Here is a 17454-nt window from a genome sequence, read left to right on the forward strand (position 1 = left end):
TGCCCATGTTGTTTCATCCATTGTGAGATCAAGATCATTATTGCACACCTATCGCAGATAGTCTGTAGTCATATCACTAGCAAGATTAAGTTCAGCATACCCCTGGCCAAGGACTGATTTCTTGCCTGTATTGAGAAGTAAGCATTCTATTTTCGAAGTCTGGCAGTCAAAGACATGGCTGCTTTGATCCTGGATAAAGCTACAAATTTGGAAAAATCTGAAGCAGTTATTGGGGGGTAGGTCATACTTCTTTTCGATTTCTGTGAATGGGAGCATCACTCCTTTATGAAATAAATGTCCCAGTGTTAAAATCCCTCTATCTCTCCAGATGTTAAACCCACCATCTGGGCAAGCTGGGGCAAAATCAATGTTACAGTATACGGGAGCTAGAGGAGATCAAGGATCAAGGAGGATAGTGAGTAAACCGGAATCAGCTGCCATGAGGAGGTCGTTAGTGATTTTTATGACTAGTCATACATAGCCTGTACTTTTGACAAGAAAAGGCATATATATTTAGTTTTTACTACTTCCTTCTTCCCTTTCTTATATAGACACTGGGCAGTAAAGCATTTCCAACATTTGGACAGGTATGAAACAAAAAAGTGAGCATCTGTGTTGATAAGAGTATATAAATTAAAGGGACAGTTCACTTAATAATCAAATAAATAATTTTCCTCTTACCTTTAGTGCTATTTATCGCTCTAGATTATTTTGGTGTGAGTTGCTCAGTGTTGAAGAGCAAAGGCAAGAGGACTGGCAGACTTATAGCAAATCTGAGTATTAAAGCTACAGGTGTCAGATGCTCTACTATTTTTTATTTATTCATTTTATTTGATAGGGACGATGCAATTTAACATAGTTCCAATACAGAGTATGGTACTGATGTGTTGCAGAGAGGGTTTATAGATATTGCCAATTTTCAACTCTAGTCTAATTAAACTTAAGCTCTTTCATACAAATCTTAAAGACAGCTTGCCCCCAGATGAAAAAATACATTTATTTTTTTCTGATCTGTAGTTTTATTTATCAGTCTAGATTGATTTGGTGTGAGTTGCTGAGTGTTGGAGATATTGGCTATAGAGATGTCTGCCTTCTCTCCAGTACAATGGAACAACATGATACTCAATTTGCGGTCTACTCAAAGTAAAAAAACAAACAAAAAACACACATTTGAAAAGCTCAACCGCAATGTCTCTTTCCAGAAATCATGACCTGGTTACTCAAGATAATCCACAGACCTTGTTGGGACCAGTTTCATGCAGGAACTATGTTCTTTCATCTGAGCTACATCAGCCAACTGTATTACTGCACAGAAGGAAGCATGCATCTACTAACAGATGAGAGGCTTATGCTTGTGACAGCGTGAGATGTAAACATTATGGTGTCTTCTTTGGCTGATGTGTAACATTAACTAGCTCCGCAGTGCTAGGTGAGCTAGCAGTAGGTGCATGCTTCCCTCTGTGTGATGATATGGTTAGCAGTTGTAGTTCAGTAGAACGAAAATAGTTCCTGCATGAAACTGATCACAACAAGGTCTGCAGATTATCTTGAGAAACTGGGTCATGATTTCTGGAAAGGGACATTTCAGTTTTTCATAAGTATATTTTTCTTGGTGCTTTGAAGTCCACAAGCCAAGTGCCATCTAGTTCCATTATACCGGAGAGAAGGCAGACATCTGTACGGTTAATATCTTTAACACTCAGCAACTCACTCCAAAACAATGTTGATTAATTAATAAATAAAAAAAATAAAAATGTATTTTTTGGGGGGCAAGCTGTCCCTTTCAGATTTGTATGAAAGAGCTTAAGTTTAATTTGTAGAGCACCTGACACCTGTAGTTATAATACTTAATATTATTATATATATAATACTTAATATATATATAATACTTAATATAATAATATTAATTATAATATTATTATATATATAATACTAATATTTGCCAGAAGTCTCCCAAACGCTCTTGTCTTTGCCAACAGGATGTGGTTACTTGTTAAATCTAATAATAATGACTCATAAACCCAGGCTTCTGTCCTGTCAGTTGTATACACTATGGGCAGTTACTGATTGGCCTGCTGACAGTTAATGACTGCGGCAAAATGTCAAGTCTTTTCAGGCTTCTCCACTGTCACTGTTAGCCTTGCCGAGTCAATCAATGCCATGTTAATTTGCATGTCCATTAGTCTACCAATTTAAATGCACAGTGTTGTGCCCAAGATGAACCACCTCTGGAGTCAGGCCAAAGCAGACCAGACCACTTCCAAGCAGGTTGCAGTGAAGTCAGATGTGCTTTTTCATCATTAGTCAGTGTTAACATTCAGTGACGGTTCGGTGACATGTTTAGATAAAGTGCATCACAAATACAGAAACTGTCAGAGGAGTGATGCATATTTCATATACAGTTACCTAGCTATACAAGCTAAAAAAAAATTGGGATTTACTGTCCCACTCAAGGGCTGGCAGCAGCTTTTAAGGTGATATGTTTTCTTGTATGCTACTCAATGTATGAGTTGATGTTGTGAAACAATCAACACACCTTAGTGTCACTATGACAACTTTGACCATTCCATTTTGTTGTGGGCTCTCTTGCATGACATATGCTACAGTGACGATTGGATCTTCAAGTGCTTAAAAAAATGTATATGAATTTCAAGTGGATTATATGTAGTGTAAATATTCTATTTCCTCACTTGAAGAAAAATAGTGGTGCTCTGGCAGCACTACATTTACTTTGCAAGTAAACTGGAGGAGATAGGCATCTGGCATATGTGCAGTGCAGAGAGAACATTTTGCACAACCACAGTTCTTCTACAGGACTTCTTAGCCCTGCAGATTGTCAGTCTATGCAGGACCAGTATTATTTGGCTGAATTAGGCCTAAAATATAAGGTGAACTAATTAGAAAAGTGCCATTAAACATGTTGTTCGATCAGAACAAAAGATATGATCAGCAGGTTAAAGCATTAAAAAGGTTTCAAAATGTTTTAAAACTTCACTTATTGAAACTAAAGCCTTCATATACACCTGTATGGCCTCTTGTCAGCTTTTATGAATGCAGTAAACCTAAGGCTGCCTCTATGTGAATCACAAGCTGCTTCAGTGGGTAAAGTACCCTTTTTCCATTACAGGGTTTGGCCGCACTGAGTCAAACCATGCTGCGTCGATTTGTGTTTCCATTACCAGTTTAGATGTGCCGAGCCACACCGAGCTGTGGCATAGATGGAACATCTCTGGAGTAGGGCAATAAGTGCAACCCACCGCCTCCAAGCAGGTAGCGGTAAAGTCTCGCCCATGGCAGTCAACCCCCTACGACCCCTCCCCCAATCAAGCATGTGTTGCGAGACTCAATTCACACCTGTCTGTGCAGGAGACCAGAAAGAAAGATGTTTTTAGAGTCTCTGCTTGTTCAGCTCTCAGTACCTTTGTCGTTTCTAACTGAATCTTTGTGATTTGGAGTTTAGTTTCTCTCCTGTGTCCTGTTTTTAGTCTAGATATCTGCTTTATTTTACTGTTTAATGTTTGCTTTCAGCTGCACAGGAGTCATATTAACTTACTGCTGATAAGAACACAACATTTTCTTATGCTGCTTCACAATAAAATCTTTTACACAGTAAAATAATGGGGGACTTTCATTGTGAAAAATCTATAGCAATGTAATGTGTTTATTGCCAAAATTGTGGAACTGTGTCAGTGGCTACTGATACCACAGGGCGAAAGAGTACAAGCAGAAACAGCCACAGTGGGATGTTGATGAACAACAGGCTCTTACTGCACCTCTGCAAACGAACTCAACTCCCAACAGGTAAACTTCTTTTACCTGCCCTGCTGGGTGATGGAAAAATGTTTGCAATAAAATAACAACAGATTTTAGCCGTAGATCAGCCTGCTGCTTTTAAACATCATCACTCAAGACAAGCCATCATCAGTTTAAGTCACACCTTGAAATAGGTAGCCCTGTTGTAATGGTCGAGTCAAACAAAATCGAGCCAAGCCAAGCAAGCACATGAGTATGGAAAAAAAGGTAAAGAAGTAGCAGCTACCTGTTTGCCTCTCAGAATAGCTATGCATTGACAAAACACTGCATGGCTAGATGTGGGAGTATGTGCACCCATGACAAATTGCAGGTCCTTATTCTGGCTTTAGTTTGGAGAAGCTCTGCTCATTTGATGTGTTTAATAACTGTCTTAAGCACATAGCTTAAGCTTGTGAGGGAGACTGGTCTAATTACAAGGTGTCCTGTGTTCTCCCTCCTCCCTCACTCATGCTGCACAGTGCAGCTTTGCTGTTTGGACTTCTGTGAACTGGCAACAGAGATAACAGGAGGTGTGTTTGTGATGATTTCATTGCAAGGTGGTCTCTAGTTTATTCAGTTATTGACATGAACAGAAACAAAGAAATTGTTGAGAATAATAGTTGGTTCAAAGGTAAACAGGAGGAGGGGGGTTGCTTCTATGAAGTATTTTGGTGTGTGTGTGTATGTGTGTGTGTGTGTCTGTCTTAATTAAACAAGGTATTGAGGCAGGACTGACATGAAGAAGGCTGAAAAGAAAAGAGACAGACATTCGATGTTCTGGGACACTTTCGGAGGGAATTTTTGGAGCTCAGTGAGTTTTCCTAGAAAACCTGCAGTATGAACCTCCCTGGCCTCTGCCCACATTCCTTCACAGAGCTTTGCTTTCCAGACATTTAACTGGCTGGGATTCAGAGGAAAACACTGTTACTTACTGCTCACCGAGGCAGAGGCACACACACACACACACACACACACACACACACACACACAGAACATGTAGTTAGTGTTTAACATGTTTGATCAGCACATAGGCATGAGTAAACACATGATTTTCAGTATATGTGTCTCTCTTGCATAACATGTTTTTTTGTGGACCATAATTCAACTCTGTGCCTTAGAAAGTTTTCAATACAGATGAAATTATTAAATTAAATTTCTGTATTTCACTGTGTTGGCACTTCACATGAAAGTGTATTATGGCTATGTTTTACGGCATGTATGGCTTTCGACTTCCATGTGCAGCTCCTGTGTGCAGCTCCCGCAAGCTAAGTATTTGTCCAGTTTGTAAAACTTTTTTGGCCTCTTTTTTATACATCCTGTAGAAGACACTGATTGTATTAAAACGTGTCGTTTAACTGGATGAGGAATCTCAGTCATTGGGCTTGTACTTTTAAAGACTTTGGAGGAAAAGTTGAGCCATGACTGTTCCTTGCAGCCGCACACCAAACCACACCAGCGAAACACTGTTTTTAAACAAGAATCTAATTTATCTGTATTTTATACTGGTTTTTGTCAATGTGACTGCTGGCCTCAGATTAGGAGAGACCTCTGTGGATGTTTCGGCTATCTTCAAAGCCTCTCCTGACTCATCTCGGTCTTGTTTCTCTCACTTGAGCGACCGAGTTACAATCTATTCTGTCATGTCGGCTGTGTGTGAGTCGTGCCTTCCTACCTTTTTCAAAGCTGAAGGAAGACATCACAGATCTGTGGACAGATCTGTGGACAGATCTTAAAGAGAAGGACAGGCAAAACATACAACACTCCTTAGGTCCTCTGGTTATGGTAACCGAAACACATCCACCAACAATGACACCACTTTACCATGGACCGGCTCCGTCACTGCTGAATCTCCAGTGCCTGTGACAGCTTCAACACAATCTGCGACCCATTGGTACCTCCAAGGTGCAAAGCCCAAAACATCGGTGACCTCCACCCTCTGTCGGGACCGACAAGAGCCATGGCGTCTCAGCGGCAGGGATGAAGTGAAGGCTCTGGTGAGCTCGACACCCCGCAAACCGGACCCGATGCCCTGGTCAGTAGTTACCAAAGGAAATGGTGCTCGCCTGTCCCTTCCTCCTCCATCTCTGGACTTACAGCTGGCCAACAGGTTCGACATTCTGAGTGTGCAATTCCCTCCTGTGGGTGCAAGTTCCGACTCTCCACTGGCTCCCATTCCTCCACCCAGCCGTGGTTTCCATCAGACAAATGTCCGGAGCGGATGGGGTCCAGCGACACTTGGGACATCTACAGCAGGCTCCATCGTGCTGCCGACACACCCCCAGGAGGTCAGTGGTGCGTGCCCAAGAACAGCGCCCTCCTTCTGTGCTGATTGTGTGGCGGTACGCAACGGTCAGACCTTCTGCCACCCTGGTGCCACCGTCAGGGATATTACATCTGCCGCCCTGCAGGCTATAGACCAGCACACCTCTGCCTCCACGGTGGTTGTCGAGGCCGGCATAGATGACCTAAAACAAGAGAAGTCAGATCTTCTAAAGAAAGTCTTCATCCACCTGTTGGACAGCCTGCTGGTCACTGGGAAGCAGGTAATTATTTCCGGCCCGCTTCCCCCACCTTGCTTTGGTGACATCACCACCAGCCGTCTCCACCAACTCCACTTGTGGCTGAAGGGTTACTGTCTAAGCAGAAATGTTCCCTTTGCTGACAACTTTACCACTTTCTTGGGCAGACCTCGATTGTTTGGCAGGCACGGTCTGCATCCTAGCCGAGAGGGATCACAACTCTTATCAATTAATATTGATCTGACTGTGTCCTGTCGAGCATCCACCTCCGCTTGACTGACAGTAAACACATCCAACTGTACTCACTCAACCTCTTTCTCCCCTCCCCTCACTTCTGGACGCTATTGCTGACCACAGTGCCCCCTGCCAGCTTCCAATAGCAGCAAAACTTTAATTGGTCCTCCCCACAAAACCTATTAATTGTCAAGGCTCACTGATTTCTGTTATCACTAACCCCAGTTCCTGGCAACGACCTGGTGAAATCAGTGCCTTCTCTGAATTGTGTCTTCCAAATTTCTTATTTCACCGCGCACTACTGGCCAGGGAGGGGGTGTTGCTATGATTTTTAAAGATGTTTTTAACTGTAAACTCCTGTCACAAGTTTTGAATTGATGTTGTGTAAGATTGAAAGATCAACTCCGGTACTTTGAGCACTCATATACAGGCCCCCTAAATTCAACCCAAAATTTATAGATGAGTTCTCTCACTTCCTATCCTCAGTACTCATTAATTCTGATCATGTGCTGATCCTAGGAGACTTTAACAGTCATGTCTGCTGCCCATCTGATGCACTCCCCCCGGGACTTTCTGAATTTAATTGATTCTTTCAATCTTACCCAGTCAATCATTAGGGATGTCCCGATCCGGCTTTTTCACTTCCGATCCGATACCGATAGTACAGCCTTGAGTTTTGGCCGATACCGATCCGATCCAAGCACGTATTATACATATTCACTTATTTTGTTGTCAGTCATGTTAGAAAAGGTTTGATCAAGCAAAGAACAACTACTTAATCAGGTTAGTTAGAATGATCCACAACAGTTGGTATGAGAAACTGACCTGTTTATTGACAGGGTTAAATAAACAAACTTTAAACTTGAACATTAACATTAAATAAAAAATATAGCTGGTTTGCTTTGGCCCCTTAATAAATAGAAAATGAATCAACACAAGAAATCTTTAAAATGTCTAACAATGAAATTAAAATAGCAGCAAGACTCCACACACTTGTGCTTTGGCCCCCTAATAAATAAAAAAAAGATTAACACCACAAGACATTGTTGGCATTTAACAAACAATGCAGCCTTTCCTTTTCAGTTATTTTAGTAGTGTTTTTGTAGTCCATCCATGGCTCCAATTTCACTAATTGTGCCTAAAACAATGCCATCAGTGCTCTTTACTTAAACAGTAAGAGTGTAAACCAAATAAAAATATCATTCTCAAAAAACCAGAGCAGAAAACAAATAGTCAGTTAACTAAATTGACCGCTACTCTTCCTACCCGCTGTGTATCTGCCGTCTGCATGCTGGCCTGGTGGATTGATAGTAAGAGCTGGAGCGGATTACTGGAATGCTTGAATCGCGGAGTGCTGGGCTGGCCGGAAAACCTGGCACGGATCGGGATATCCCTATCAATCATGGAGCCCACTCACATACGTGGTCATACTCTGGACCTTATTTTAACATCTGGCATCCCTGTCCCGTCTGTCCAGATCAACAATTCTTGTTTGTCTGATCATTGGCCTATTATGTTCTCCACCTCACTTCCTTGCAAGGCTCCTAAACCTAGTCAACCACACAGCTACTCCAGGTCTATTACTCCTCTCACTATCCATCAGTTCTCTGATGCCTTTTCCTCTGCTCTCTCCTCTGAAGCTTCCCCTGGTTACCTAGGCACAGAAGAGCAAGTAAATCATTCTAATCACATGTGCAGCAATATTCTCAATTCAATTGCCCCTTTTAAAGTTATAAAAGGAAAAACCAAAACTCAGCCCTGGTTCAACTCTACAATTCAGTCACTTAGGCAGGAATGCAGAAGAGCAGAGAGGAAATGGAAGAAGGATAAATTACAAGTGTCCTACGAGCATATGAGACAGTGTCTTATTAATTATCAGAAACGTGTCAAAGCAGAAAGATCCAAATACTTTTCAGGTATTATATCCAAACATGTCCACAGACCCAAAGTTTTATTTGACACAGTTAACTCAATACTTAAACCAGTATTCACAAAGTCTAATGATGCTACACCAGATACCTGCGAACATTTTTCATCAACAAAATTGACAGTATTCGTTCCCAGATTGTACCTCCTTCCTTTGATCCTTCAGAGCCACCTTCATGTTCCTCCACTTTAAACAATTTCAACACAGTTTCTCTCTCCGCCTTGACACACATCATTTCACCTATGAATCCGAGTTCATGTTCTTTGAATATTATCCCCTCTCACCTATTTAAAGGGCCAGTGTGTAAAATGGGGTGAAAACAGTGACATCAGTGGTCAAATTCTAGATTGCAGGGCTCACTTGCTCACCCCTCCCATCGGGTAAATGATGGTGGCCTCGTAGGGACAAAAAGCCTTGCGCACGACTTTTTCATGAGTAGGTCTATCTAGCAACAAGGTGAATCTTTATTTAGAAATCTAAACCATGTTACGATATTGTAATGAATCCCTCACGAGCAGGAGACCAGAGGAGCGTTCGGGAAAAAGGCCCGTTTATTTGAGCACTCCAGAAACTCCGGTAACACTCCACTCCGTCCCAAACTCTGACTCTTCTAGCGTAACAGACACACTTCATAACTTTACACACATACTCGTTTACCATAATGAGTGGGGACCCCCCTCCCCTCTCTGCTCCGCCAATCTCCAGCCCGCACACTGACTGACAGCATAGCCGGTAAACAGAGCTCAGCTGTTTATTTAGCCTAGCAATATCTCCGGACTATAGTAGCTGCAATGGACGACTTTGAACGCGATTTTGAAGAGTTTCTTGTAGCGGACACAGACCCAGAGCCATACCTGTTTGGGCCGGAGCATACAGATGAGGAACTCCATGTGTTTGATGCTGAGCGGGTGAGAAGAGAGGCTGAATGCACAGAATGGGATTCGGTGCTACTGCTACCATCGTTGGGGAGATATATCACCAGGAGGAAAAGCGCCGCAGAGAGTGCATCACAAGGAGTGAAGTTACGTCTTCTTTTCCTCGCAGATGACGGTTCAGGTTCATTCTCTCCTGTTGCGTGGTAAGTGTGGTCCATTCGCAAACTTTATAACTAAAAAAACTTTTCACTACTCTCTATCGACGAACTACTAACACTCTGTTGTTTCTTCCTCCTTCTTCCTTCCTTCCGCTGTCTTCATTGGTTCATTTATACACGCGAAATGCGTTCTCTGGCTGGCTGGATTGTCCACTCGGTCTGCCGTACATACATGGCGGCGCAAGATGGCGACCTCTCTAAAGTAAGGCCCTTGCTATACATATACAGTACAGGCCAAAAGTTTGGACACACCTTCTCATTCAATGCGTTTTCTTTATTTTCATGACTATTTACATTGTAGATTCTCACTGAAGGCATCAAAACTATGAATGAACACATGTGGAGTTATGTACTTAACAAAAAAAGGTGAAATAACTGAAAACATGTTTTATATTCTAGTTTCTTCAAAATAGCCACCCTTTGCTCTGATTACTGCTTTGCACACTCTTGGCATTCTCTCCATGAGCTTCAAGAGGTAGTCACCTGAAATGGTTTCCACTTCACAGGTGTGCCTTATCAGGGTTAATTAGTGGAATTTCTTGCTTTATCAATGGGGTTGGGACCATCAGTTGTGTTGTGCAGAAGTCAGGTTAATACACAGCCGACAGCCCTATTGGACAACTGTTAAAATTCATATTATGGCAAGAACCAATCAGCTAACTAAAGAAAAACGAGTGGCCATCATTACTTTAAGAAATGAAGGTCAGTCAGTCCGGAAAATTGCAAAAACTTTAAATGTGTCCCCAAGTGGAGTCGCAAAAACCATCAAGCGCTACAACGAAACTGGCACACATGAGGACCGACCCAGGAAAGGAAGACCAAGAGTCACCTCTGCTTCTGAGGATAAGTTCATCCGAGTCACCAGCCTCAGAAATGGCAAGTTAACAGCAGCTCAGATCAGAGACCAGATGAATGCCACACAGAGTTCTAGCAGCAGACCCATCTCTAGAACAACTGTTAAGAGGAGACTGCGCCAATCAGGCCTTCATGGTTAAATAGCTGCTAGGAAACCACTGCTAAGGAGAGGCAACAAGCAGAAGAGATTTGTTTGGGCCAAGAAACACAAGGAATGGACATTAGACCAGTGGAAATCTGTGCTTTGGTCTGATGATTCCAAATTTGAGATCTTTGGTTCCAACCGCTGTGTCTTTGTGAGACGCAGAAAAGGTGAACGGATGGATTCCACATGCCTGGTTCCCACTGTGAAGCATGGAGGAGGAGGTGTGATGGTGTGGGGGTGTTTTGCTGGTGACACTGTTGGGGATTTATTCAAAATTGAAGGCACACTGAACCAGCATGGCTACCACAGCATCCTGCAGCGACATGCCATCCCATCCGGTTTGCGTTTAGTTGGACGATCATTTATTTTTCAACAGGACAATGACCCCAAACATACCTCTAGGCTGTGTAAGGGCTATTTGACCAAGAAGGAGAGTGATGGAGTGCTGCGGCAGATGACCTGGCCTCCACAGTCACCGGACCTGAACCCAATCGAGATGGTTTGGGGTGAGCTGGACCGCAGAGTGAAGGCAAAGGGGCCAACAAGTGCTAAACACCTCTGGGAACTCCTTCAAGACTGTTGGAAAACCATTTCAGGTGACTACCTCTTGAAGCTCATGGAGAGAATGCCAAGAGTGTGCAAAGCAGTAATCAGAGCAAAGGGTGGCTATTTTGAAGAAACTAGAATATAAAACATGTTTTCAGTTATTTCACCTTTTTTTGTTAAGTACATAACTCCACGTGTTCATTCATAGTTTTGATGCCTTCAGTGAGAATCTACAATGTAAATAGTCATGAAAATAAAGAAAACGCATTGAATGAGAAGGTGTGTCCAAACTTTTGGCCTGTACTGTATATGTGTGTGTGCTTCTGAGGGGGCGGGGGGGATCATGGTTCCTGCAGCAGTCTCTTCACAGCCATGGGGAAGAAGCTGTGTCTCAGTCTGTTGGTGCGGGCTCTCTTGACTCTGAGTCTGTCAGAGGGAAGGCTGGTGAATAGAGTGTGTCCAGGGTGGGCGGGGTCATCCCGGATCTTTGTGGCCCATCGGAGGAGACGGCTGGATTAGATCTCCTCTAGGTGTGGAAGTGGGGAGCCGATGATCCACTGAGCTGTCTTGATGACCTGCTGCAGTTGTTTCTTTTCAGATGCAGTGCAGCTGGCATACCACACTGTGCATCCATAGGTGAGGACACTCTCTATTGTGCAGTGGTAGAAGTTTTTCAGCAGAGGTGGAGGGAGTTTGTTCCTCCTCAGCGTTCTCAGAAAGAAGAGACGCTGCTGGGCCTTTTTGATGATGTGGGTGGTGTTCACAGTCCAGCCCAGGTCCTCCGAGATGTGCAGGCCAAGGAGCTTAAAGCTGGTGACCCGTTCCACTTCCTCCCCAGTGATGCTCAGGCCTGAGTGCAGTGTGGTCCTCGACTTCCAGATGTCAATGGTGACTTCTTTTGTCTTCTTGGTGTTGAGGTTGAGGTGGTTGTCACTGCACCAGGCCGCCAGTGCTTGGACCTCCCCCTTGTATGGTGCCTCGTCCCCGTTGTTGATGAGCCCCACAACGGTTGTATCATCCGCAAATTTGATGAGGGTGTTGGAGCTATGAGTAGCGACGCAGTCATGAGTGTACAGTGTGTACAAGACTGGACTCAGCACACAGCCCTGAGGAACACCAGTATTGAGGATGATGGTGGAGGATGTGGAGGTGCCCATTCGGACATGCTGGGGTCTGTTAGTCAGGAAGTCCTTGATCCACAGACAGAGGGAGGCTCCAAGTTGTAGTGTCTGCAATTTGTTGATGAGTCGGCTGGGGCTGATGGAGTTAAATGCCGAGCTGAAGTCAACAAACAGCATCCTGATATATGTGTTGGGGCTTTCAATGTGGCTGAGAGCGGTGTGGAGGGCGATGGCGTCGTCTGTGGATCTGTTGGACCTGTAGGCGAACTGATGTTGGTCAAAGCCAGGTGGGATGTGGGCCTTGACATGCTGTAACACCAGTCTCTCCATACATTTCATGATCACCGGTGTCAGGGCCACCCTGTGATGGCAGAGGATTTGGGCACAGGGATTATGGTGGCAGTTTTCAGGCAGGTGGGGAGTGTGGCTTGCTGCAGCGAACGGTTAAAGATGTTAATGAATACTGCAGCAAGCTGATGAGCACATGATTTCAGCACCCTCCCTGGTACTCAATCCGGTCCTGGTGCTTTCCTGGTGTCGATGCCACGCAGGACTCGCAGTACCTGGTGTTGTTGGATGGTGGGGGGCTGGTCGTGCTCTGATGATGTCAGCTGTGTGTCCTCTGCCTGTCTGTTGTCCTCTTCAAAGCGGGAGAAAAAGGTGTTGAGCTGGTCTGGGAGAGAAGTGTCGGTGGGGGAGGTGGTGTTGTGGCATTGTTTATAGTCTGTAATATTCTGTATGCCTTTCCACATGGAGCGGGGGTTGTTCTCCCTGAGGTTGGCCTCTATCTGTTCTCTGTACTTTGTTTTAGCAGCCTTGATGCCTCTGTTCAGGTCCGCTCTAGCCTTCCTGTAGGCTTCCCTGTGCCTTGACCTCAGTGCTGAATCCCTGGCCTGGAGTAGTGATCTGATATTGGCATTAAACCAGGGTTTTTGGTTGGGGAATGTTTTCACCTGTTTCCTTGATGTTACGTTGTCCATGCAGAAACTGATGTATGACAGTACAGAGGAGGTGTGGAGCTCAATGTCTGGGTCTTCAAAGAGCTCTTATATAGTGTCCTCAAAACAGTCCTACAAGGATAGTGTGGCCTCCTCAGTCCAGCACCGCACTGACTTATACTGTGGCTTAGACCTACAGATGAGGGGCTTGTAAGCTGGTGTCAGGAACAGGGAAGGATGGTCTGAGTGTCCAAGGTGGGGGGAGGGGCGGGCTTTGTAGGCTCCAGAGATGTTGGTGTAGACCTGGTCTAGTGTTCTGGCCTTCCTTGTTTGAATGTCAACATTCTTGTAAAATCTGGGGAGCACAGTCTTTAAGTTGGTGTGATTAAAGTCTCCAGCCACGATGAAGAAGCCCTCTGGGTGTTTGTTTTGTTGCCTGATGACGCTGTCATGCAGCCTGCTCATAGCTACGTTAGCATTAGCTCACGGGTGGATATACACGGAAGTTACAAACACTTGGGTTATTTTCCTGGGCAAATGAAAAGGTCTGCACTTCAACATTAGAAACCCCAGGTCTGGACAGCAGTGTCTCTCAATAACGGCAGCGTCCGTGCACCAGCTGTTGTTAATATAGACACACACCTCCTCCTCTCTTCTTACCGGAGTCCAATGTGCGGTCCGCCCAGAAGATTGTACGTCCTGCTAGCTCCACGGCTAGGTCCGGGATGTTTTCATGCAGCCAGGTCTCTGTTATCACCATGATACAGCTGTTTATCCAGTTGTTAACGTCCCGTAGTTTAATCTCGTCCATCTTGTTAACCAGGGAGTGGACGTTGGCAAGAAAGACGCTTGGAACCGCTGGTTTATGCGGCGTCGCAGTTAGCCTAGCTTTGATACCGGCTCATTTGCCTCGTTTCCGGCGTCTTTCGCAGCGCCACCGTCGCCTCCTTTCTGTCCGTTCTCGCCAGTGTATCCTCTCCGGGAACGAGTCAAACCCTTCTGGGAAAGAAGTATCCATTGTATCCATTGTAAAGCGCTTTGGTCAATGATTGTTGTTTTTAAATGTGCTCTATAAATAAAGTTGACTTGACTTGACTTAATTACATTCTGGCAGGTTAGTGCATTTTTATGGGATGTTCTGTTCCTTTCTGTGCACAGTGTTTTGTGTGTTTACTGTTACTGTTCATATCAGCATATCTGTGCAATAACAAATTGTGTACCTGGCTGCAAAACAGTACACTCGAGTGAACCACTCTGAAAATCAAGAAGTAATCCTGACCTTTTGTCCTTAGCAGATAATAACTGTTGTCCTGTAACTGTAATAAGCTAGTTGCTTGCGTGACAAAAGCACACTGGCTCATCACAAATGCCTCCCTCCTCCCCAGTACACACACACTCTCTCTCTCTCTCTCTCTCTCTCTCTCTCTCTCTCTCTCTCTCTCTCTCTCTCTCTCCTTTTCATCGTCATCCTCTCCAGTTTGTCCATATCCCTACCCCCATATTGTTACATAACCACTCCTGGAGCTGTAGTGTGACGCAATAAGTTAACGACTAACCAGACACAGTGCTTATTTGGCTCACATGGACTCTTGGCAGTTGGGAGTATTTTTGTGTGTATTGTTTTGTCAGTTTTCATATCTCTTGTGAAACCGCTTCTAACATTACATGAGTGTGACAAGGTTATGATGACAGAGGGGCTATTTATATTGTAGTTGTTTTGGAATAGTTTTTTGCTGGAAGGGAATGTTTTGGAGCCCAGCCCTCATCTGGCATCGAGCCATTAGGTCCAAAGTCCACTGTTTATTTCAGATGCAGGCAGTTATGAGCAGCACCCTCTAGAAAACATTGATTCTTGTGAACAGTTCAAGCAGTCAGTACTTTCTTAACTGTGTGCTGCTACTTCCTCTAAACCCTCACAAACAAAGGCTGCCCTATGTGCTGCTGTCACCACCTGTCTCTTGAAATTCATCTCACTTCTTAGCAGTTAGGCCACAAACCAAAATGAGCCAACTGCAGCAGCCAGAGACACTGACATCAGAAGTGCCAAAACACGTTGTAAAAAAATAAGGCAGCAGCTTTTAGAGGTTATCAGGCTCTGCTATTTGTTTATCAGTTTTCTCTGACGCTGGGTGGGGGACACTTGAGTTTGTGATTGTGCAATAATGTTTTGTGACACTTTACCCTGATCCCCCTACAAGGCACAGACCTGATCAGCTCATATTACTAATATTTATGCTAAATCTATGCTCTACATCTATTTTATTTGTGCTTTTGTTATTAATGATAAAAACAATAGTGATGAAATATGACTTTGAGACACTCACCAGGATTGAGAAATCAACTCACAACTCTCCCCCTGCTGACTTTGCAGCCTGGTCAGTCAAAGTTTTCAAATTTAAACATTAGCCCCTTTTCCACCAACATTTCCAGGAACTTTTATTTCCAGGAATTTATTTACCTGGGTAAAAGAATTCCTGGTAATCTGTGTGGTTTGCGTTTCCACTGCATCTCAAAGTTCCGGAAAATGTATTCAAATCAGGCTGATGACGAAGATGATTCGTGTGCCCTGTATTTGGCTCCGCCAGCTTGGCTGGTTACAGGCTGGTGGAGAGAGTTGGGGCTGTTTGTCTCAGCCAGCAGCTAAGTTTAAAAGTATTTTTAGACAAGTGTCAAACTAAGTTAGTCTACATACAGACAGCTGTCATTTGAGCTTATTAGAAACAATTCCCTATCAGCTGAACTAGCGTGCTGTTCTTGTGTAAGACATAACGTAAGTGACGGTGGATGAGAGACTGCGTACGGAGCCTATTGAATATCGCTGTCTACATGTTTACATGTTCATGCCTGCTGAACACATGTATTGATAAAGTATTGGCAGCTTACTCAGTAAGGTTTAACTTGAGTAGTTTTTGAGTTTTCTTCCCTTTGTTTTCACCACGGCCGCTCGGCTGTTCACTGGTTACCGTGTCGTCTAGGCGTCTGTGTGTGTAGAAGTGTGTTTATGTGGAGTAGTTCAGTGCCGGCACAAAAGAACTAATACCGTTAGTGCTTATCAGTCAATTTTATTTATGAAGCCCAGTATCACAAATCACATTTTGGGTGCCAAGAAAAGAGCTGGAGCTTCCGGTGTGATAGCGGTAGAGTGACACCGACTGTGCTCTCCGAGCTGTCCATAAATGCTCTAAATGTCCTAATGCGAGGGACTTTTCAACTGAACTGCTGTGAGTAAATGAATACCTGGGATTTATTAAGATAAGAGTGTGAAACTTTGCACACTTGATGTGCGCTAGGAGAGTTGCCTCACGTGAATGCCAAACGATGAACCAACTTTCCGACGCTGCTTTTGACTGCAAAGACTCTGCATCTCTCGCAAAATTCTTTGAAAATGTGTTGTCCAAACATTTTCAAGAAGCAGATGATGTTATTAAAGAACGATTTAGTAGGCTAGAAAAAAAAGTCGACACGATGCAGTCTACTCTGAATTGCTAAGCTGAGCAGCTAAAATCACTGCATGACACTGTGGGGAAGATTGACTCCCGTGTGATGTGAACTTGAGACAGACTGTGTGCAATATCAGACCAAACTGGTCAAATATAGGGGTGTAACGGTACACAAAAATCTCGGTTCGGTACGTACCTTGGTACACAAGTCACAGTTCGTTTTTTTTTTCGGTACAGTAATGAAAAAATAGACAACTATTAAATATCTTTTACTTATTGGTAACCTTATTAAAACATACCACTACAGCAGTTAACTCTTTTTACACAATTTTTGAATGAAACAAATATATATAAAATCCTGCTTTTTCACATTGTTTGAATGAAAATAGAAATATAAAAGTGAAAAATAAAATCCTGCTGTTTTTTTAACACATATTTTGAATGAAAAATATAAATATACATTTCTGCTATAACAGTTTTACTCAATTAAAATAAAAAAGTATAGTGCAGCTGGTCAGCTTTAAAGCCTGCTCAGATTCAGTTTTACTAGGAACTTACTTAGCTTTCCCACTTTGTTAAAGTGCAGTAAACAAAACATGCTTATATCTAAAGTGCAGCTTAAACAATTTTACTGAACTCCAGTGGTGTTGGTTATTTCTTTAGCGCGATGGTCAGGGAAACGCTCTTTCTTTTTAAACGACAACGATAGCGTAGTTTGCACCAGATTGCTTTTTCTAGTCGTGCCGCTTAACGTTCAAACTCAGGTGGTGTCGCTTTAGATGCGTTAGCATGTTAGACATGTTTCCAAGTACATACCCGACCGCTGTTCTGCAGGGTCGGCACA

General features: G+C 43.6%; 1 protein-coding gene across 2 annotated transcripts in view; it reads left to right on the plus strand.

Moving 5' to 3' along the window:
* ulk2 (unc-51 like autophagy activating kinase 2) overlaps positions 1-17454 on the plus strand; it is a 114680-nt gene that overhangs the window by 31027 nt on the left and 66199 nt on the right. The gene's annotated exons all lie outside the window — the stretch shown is intronic.

Source organism: Epinephelus lanceolatus, chromosome 4 (genome assembly GCF_041903045.1).
Source record: "Epinephelus lanceolatus isolate andai-2023 chromosome 4, ASM4190304v1, whole genome shotgun sequence".
NCBI lineage: Eukaryota > Metazoa > Chordata > Actinopteri > Perciformes > Serranidae > Epinephelus > Epinephelus lanceolatus.